General features: G+C 43.5%; 1 protein-coding gene across 9 annotated transcripts in view; it reads left to right on the top strand.

Moving 5' to 3' along the window:
- The first annotated feature begins 243 nt into the window (after positions 1–243).
- The window catches only part of ZNF516 (zinc finger protein 516), a 147,631-nt gene continuing 141,022 nt past the window's right edge, over positions 244–6,852 (top strand). For 7 of the 9 annotated variants that reach the window (XM_075826503.1, XM_075826505.1, XM_075826506.1 and 4 more), the window contains exon 1: positions 5,809–6,192. The gene's annotated coding sequence lies outside the window, so the exon portion shown is untranslated. Of the gene's footprint in view, positions 322–2,132; positions 2,304–5,808; positions 6,193–6,852 lie in introns of those variants that run through there. The other 2 variants (XM_075826507.1, XM_075826508.1) reach the window with 2 other exon arrangements.

Here is a 6,852-nt window from a genome sequence, read left to right as displayed (position 1 = left end):
TGCCGGCGGGGGACACACTAACCTATACACTAAGTAAATGACTGACAGATTGTGCCTAGTTTATCCCATGGCTTTATAATATAAAACAAAGTGAAGTGCGCAGTATAACGTGTAAGTTGCAGTGCAGAAAACCTCCGGTGAGAAGGGGACTGTGAGGGAGAGAGCAGTAGCTAGCAGCGGTGTCCCCTGTGAGACAGTGGTGCGGTCTCAGTCAATCATGTGCACTTCTTTCTTTATTGCATTCAGTGCATGGTTTCACCTTCAGATTCCTGTTTGTCTGTGTCCTCAATAAAATATTATATCTTGTATCCATAGCGAGAGGTAAGTGACTGGGGGCCGGGGAGTGTATGTGACAGGCTGCTGATACAGACAAGTTCTTATTGTGGAATTAGCAGTTGCTTTATTTAGCATTTGGTTGACTTATAATGTAACTTTGCCTTTTTTCCTGCCAGTCTTTTTTTTTTTTTTTTTTTTCTCAAGATCGTTTTACTGCATTGAGGACATGGAGTCCTGAGACAGCCTTAATGGGGAGCTCGGTGTATTCTTCATTATACTCTACCTAGTGTAGTGATCACATATAGCTTAGTCATAGAGCAGCCTGCTGTCGTACATGGCTACTTATTAAATTATTAAGGGGCTCTGCTGATCGTATTGATTGAGTGCACAAGATGCTTTTGTCTGCTGGAGATTTTTCTATTCCACTACTATATTTATGTGGCTACATCACACATCAGAGAAGTATGTACCGTGTATTAGAGGAAGTTGGGGGTGGAGTACACAGTACACAACTATTATAATTCTACACATGAAGGCTTCTCACACTAAATCATCGAGTTTCCCTGGGCTAGTCTTCTATCTGTCTCATCAGATTGGATCCATACTTTATGTTAATGCACTTTACTTTTGATCTAAGCCAGATCCACATAAGGATCTAATTGGAATGTATGTGCTTAGACAAGTTTGGGAAAGTTTGCATGGGTAACTTTGTGAAAAGCTAACTGGGTGGGGTATTGAAATGGGCTGAGTATGTATGGAGGTTGGTGTAGAATGACAATCAGCCCTTGTTTGCTCCTAGCCCAGCTAACCTCCAGTCATTTGGTAGGAGAGACTCCTGTATTTTCCCAAGAAAGTGTCGCTCTGTCTTATAAATGATGATAATAATAATAAGCCTTACACTGGGAATGTCATTGCTGTATATGATTACCTATTGTTTGCTATTCACTCATGTTATGGCCATTACTTTTACAAGATCTGTTGGGCACGATAGATCTATATGGGAGGAGCAATGCTAAATATTTATTTATTTAATTTACAATATTATGGAAACCTGTGGCATTTGTATTGCAAATAAACGCCAGTGGGAGTTCTGCCAGAACAAATGAAGATGGTGATCAAAATAATGAATTCACCAGATCGGAGTGACTACGCGAATGACTTGACGTCTAGATAGACAGAATATGTATAATCTATATAGAAATGTCTGAAAAGCGGGTATGTGAAGTGCTTACAGGAAAACCAGATTACAAGATTAACATCTGTTAACATGATCGTTTATCTCCAGCCAAAAATAGGTCAGTCCTTTCTTAAGGAAACACGATTGCTGGCGCATGATTAAATAATGAAATGCCATTAACGTATAGGAGACTTGCCCATTACTTGTGGATTGATGACGTGCACTGTAATTTAAATTTTTTTTTCTAAAATTCCGACATCTTTATAGATCAATATAAGGTCAAAGTCTCTTTTTGGGCAGAGGCACACAACTCCCTTCCCTGTCCCATCCCCCACTTCTCAATGCTGCAGTTCACTATTTCCTGCTCGCAGTGTAGAAACAAAAGGATATACAGAAGATGTGATTATGTTGTGTATAGTAGTTAGGTGGCTGCTGATGGGCGGGAATGGACAAGTATGGCAGGTCAGATGAATATTTCTGTGGAAGACATGACTTGTAGAAGGAAAACTGCAAACAGCGGTGATTTGCCTATCCCCTCCCTAAGAGAAGAGGGACAAGGTAGCACACCAATCCGTGGCCTTTACCCCCCTCCGGGGGCTTATTGTTACTCCATAGTGTCAGAGCGGGGAGCTGCTGCCGCCTCCCATCCTCCACACCTCCCCGGCAATGGCTCATCTGTATTTACTTGTACATAGCTTATCCTGTCACCCTCGTTCCATAGTCCCCGGCATATGCAAAGTACATAGGGAGGAGGAGGAGGAGGGGCTACCTGTATGTGAATGATCGAGATGGATCATTCCCATATAGAGACCCAGTTTTCCATGAACACGTCAGAGCCATTGTCACACAGGTAAGGGCAGGCAGATTGCTGTGACACTCGTATTAAGCGAATTATGGAGATAATCTGTGTGGTGCAGTGGCACACAGGTGACGACGCCTCCTATGTGTGGGCACTGGTATACTGGTGATGGTGCCCCCTGAGGTATTGTATGAAGGAACGGGGGTTCTTCTCACCGAGTCCCTCAAGGCAACATCTACTCCATGTCTTCTACAAATTCTATTTAGGTATAAAAAGTGTGGTTGGTAGGAAAGGTCAATATGTAAGCTTTAAAAATGGGGCAGAAACTAGTTTCACAATAGAAGTTTGAGGTATTTAAGAATGTAGTAATACGTTTTTGGCGGTTTATTGTGTTTCAATAAAGACCCCTCCAACTGTTTGAGTGTTAGTAGCTACAAGTGTGACAAATTTATTACGTTTTCCAACACTTTCTGTTGTTATTGAGAGATATATGGCAGCGAATAGTGCCAATAAGTACCTAGTTCAGTAGCCTGGATTATAGTCTCCAAAAGGTGGCGGCCATTTGGGACGCCTGTATATTTTGATCAGTGCGCCCTGCTCATGAAACTATCCCATTTGGTAACGTTTGTGCCGGTACACAGCAGTGTAGTGACTGGAAACAGCTGGTGTAAGTGACTTCTGTGCCACATTGTGAGACATTTTAAAGCATGTGCCAATTGGCAGAGAGCCAAAAGACTTCATGAAGGGGCCAGACATGTTAGGCCTCCTTAGCATACGCACGCTTTTTTTTTCCTGCGGTTAAAAAATGCCATGAATTTGAACCATTTTCACTGCATTTTTTTTTTTTTTTTACAAGCGTTTTTGGTTGTGTTTATTTCTATTCATTATATTTGGAATACATTTTTTATTGCTGCTTTTCGAGTCCTATACAGAAGGTTATGGGAAAATGCCCCCAAAAATAGAGCATACTAGGATTTGAAAAAAAGTGACTTAAATGGACCAAAAAGCCTGAAAAACTTGCCACATAAACAGCATGTGTGATTCCTGCCTAGGGGTTTGTTCACATGCGGAGTCAAAAACAGCTGAAAATTGCTGAGCTGTTTTTAGAGAAAACCGCCTGATTTCCAGCCGTTTTTGAAGCTGAAAACGCTTTTTGAGGCGTTTTTCTAGACTTTTTTTTGGAGCTGTTTTTCCATTTTGTACAATGAAATACATCTCCAAAAACGGCTCAGGAAGTGACATGCTCCTTTTATGGGGGGCTTTTATTAGGCGCTGTTTTTTTAAAATGGCAGCGTAAAGACTCCCTGTCCGAACGAAACGCAGTTTTTCTTATTGAATTCAATGGGCAGATGTTTGTAGGCGTTTAGCTACCGTTTTTTCAGGCATGTTTTGGGGGGTTTACGCCCCGAAATACGCCTGAAAACAGCGTTTGAACTGAATTCACACGCAGCATTTTTGTTGCAGAAATTTCTGCGACTGTCCAATTCATCTTAATAAGGGTATGTTCACACGCCCTATTTACGGATGTAATTCAGGCATTGTTCGCCTGGAATTACAACCGAAAAAACGGCTCAAAACCGTCGGCAAACATCTGCCCATTGAATTCAATGGGTCTTATGGTGTTCTGTGCAGACGGGCTTTTTTTTACGCGCCGCTGTCAAAAGACGGTGCGTCAAAAGACGGCCGCCTCAAAGAAGTGCATGTCACTCCTTGGGACGTAATTGGAGCCGTTTTTCATTGACTCCATAGAAAAACAGCTCCAATTACTGTACGTCCGTAATGGACGGCACTTGTCAAAACTTCTGAAATTCAGGAGCTGTTTTCGCCTGAAAACAGCTCCGTAATTTCAGACATAATTTGTTAAGACGTGTGAACATACCCTAAGGGTTGCAGAAATCCATGTGCTTTTCACCAAATAACCCAATTCCAATGAATGGATTTTCAGTCATAGAAATCTTTGCAACAAATCTGCCGCATGTGAATTCAGCCTTAAGAAGGCGTTTTATTTACTTCTCCCTAAAATACTAACATAATAAAATTTTCTACATATTTACCTGTAAGAATTTTCACGGTTCCCTCGCCACATCTCTAGTTACATGTGTGTGATGATTTGTCATCCATAGGGACAACCTGTCACACGGTCAGGTCGGACAGTCGCGGCCCCTTATAGTGAGGTAAATATGGTTGACACATCACTGCGGCGGGCCTGCTGACGCCTACGCGGGAGGTCAATAGTCCTTTTTTTTTTTTGACTCGAAAAAGTTTTACTACTATCTAAATTTACTAAAATAATCGGTTTCAACTGAGGGAAACCCGCTCTTCTCATTCAGAACACATTTTACTTCATTATTAGTAACTGACTGCAATGTAATATTTTTTATATTGAAATACAGTCGTTTGTAGTTTGGGAAATATATTTGTGTATACCCGTTTCTGGTGGGTGCAAAAAATCGAAGAACGCCCGTCCTATTGGGGCACATTGTATGGTGTATGGCCAGCTGTACCCCCATGGTGTATATAGCAGAAGCCAGTGCGGCTCCATGCAGCCATAACAAAATCCTAAACCGCGCAGCAGATGTGGAAATGAATCATAAAACAATTAGAAGTGTTAACAGTGTCTAATAGAAAAAGTAAGTTGTGCCGTACGAAAGAATGAAAAGTGCAGCTCGCCAGCTCAGATCCCTGAATGCCATGAATAATGACCATTTCTGCCAAGCACAAAAGGCACATTGAGTGAAGGAATGTCTGTCAGGAGCCCATAGCACGTTATATGCCCCGCTAATCCCCCACCCAACTTTACCCGCAAAAATATACAATCCTTTAGAAATTGTTTGCCTTTCATGAAAGCAGCTTAAACCCCCAGGATGTTCCACAAGTGTACGGCGGCTAATGTGGAGACTCTTCTGCTCCTGTGCCTAATGGAAGGTGGGGGGCAGCTATACACTCCTGCGCCAGACACAGCCGCTCCTGTGAATTACAGGGTCATTATGTCAGGAGTATGCAGTCACATACTAGTGCCCTGGTAATATGAAATGTCCCATCTTGGCCTCTATTAAATTACCAATTAACAAAAGGCACAACTACTTGTTTCTTGTGTGAGGATTATCTGTACCTCCCCCTAATGGCCTGTCCCTGCATGAGAGGCTTATTGTGCTGTGAAGTGAAGAGACAAGCCAGCAGCAATATGTGGCCGCTCCTCCCATCACTGGACTTGTCTGAAGTCCCGTCCCCCCCTACACAGCTGTATAATAGCGATACACATAGAAACTCATGCGGACCAATAAGATTTCAACTGTCATTTTTCTAGTGCCGGTTATAAACTGTAAGACGCGAGATGATTGGTTGCTATCAGCAACTGTTTCACTTTTTTTTTTTTTTTCTTTTTGAGGTGACCTGTAAGACTGCAGCAGATTTACCTCAGAATTGTTACAGAGCGGTAAAGTTGAGCGCTGTCGTGTACACTGGTATTATTGCACACAAGCTGCTAGTGAGCGCTCTCATTATCATTATTATAATGGCTGTGCGCTCATTATTCCCTCCTGTACCTGGCCTGGGAGCTGTTGCCGTGCAATGTCCGGGGGAGGAGCTTCGGCATGGCTGGGCGTCGGTCATGAAGCGGCTCCTCCCTCTAGTTATCACGTCACACTGTGTACTGGGAGTGAGAGAGAAGCTTAGCAAACAGGCAAAGCCCAACTTATAGCCCCCAACAAAGCCCCGTACTCCAGGGGTCATCTGCTCCGTGTGGACCGCTGCCCGCAGGCCCTGGAGACGCCACATTTTACACTAAGAACTTTCCATTATTATTTTTTCTTCTTTTCATTTTTCCACCAAGTGGAGCTGGATTTTGGAGCAGTGACAGATGACAGAGCTGGAGTTATTGTGCTCTCTATAAATAGGATATTGGAGCAGCATTGGCTGTGGAATTGCAGTGATTCGCAAGGTAAATGAGTAGGAGTAAGTTTGTTGTGGTGCACAGGGTGCAGTGTAAGGCGTGGCAGCCATTGAGCTGTGCTGGAGTGGCTCTCAGGAGGGGGCACTACAATGTATTGTCTTCCCGAGAAGGGAGGGGAGGAACAGCCTGGCCAAGTGCAGGGGACTAGTGAAAGCCCCCAAGTGCCAGGACGCGGACACAATGTAACTTTAAACAACAAAGAGGAAGGGGGGCTTTACTGGCATTCGTGCTAACTTTCCTCACACAGCCCCCCATTGTCCACAGGCTGGTGCACCTTAATGCTGCAACTTGATCATTCCTCCACCTTGATGTGAGGAATGCTGAGGCACCGGCCTCATGAATAATGCATGGCTTCAGCTCTACCTTTACATTAATATGCGGTGACACTCATCACACCATGATCTACTGCTCAGGAAGTTGTGAGCAACCTCTGATGATCTGTGTCTATGAAGTCCATGACACTGCTCTGACCCGGTGCCAGGCTTGTGTATTCTGTAGTGTCACTTCTTGTCTTGTGAGTATGATGTGAGTGAGGGATCTTCAGGAGCACCTGTGGTGTCATTAGTGGTGCAGATCGGCAATTCAAGGAGATATCTTTAGCCTCCCAAGGGTACAGGCAATGGCCATCTTGAATGATGTGGGGTTATG

Source organism: Rhinoderma darwinii, chromosome 5 (assembly GCF_050947455.1).
Source record: "Rhinoderma darwinii isolate aRhiDar2 chromosome 5, aRhiDar2.hap1, whole genome shotgun sequence".
Lineage (NCBI taxonomy): Eukaryota > Metazoa > Chordata > Amphibia > Anura > Rhinodermatidae > Rhinoderma > Rhinoderma darwinii.
Note: the sequence above shows the minus strand (reverse complement) of the source record. Positions and strands in the feature narration are given on the sequence as shown.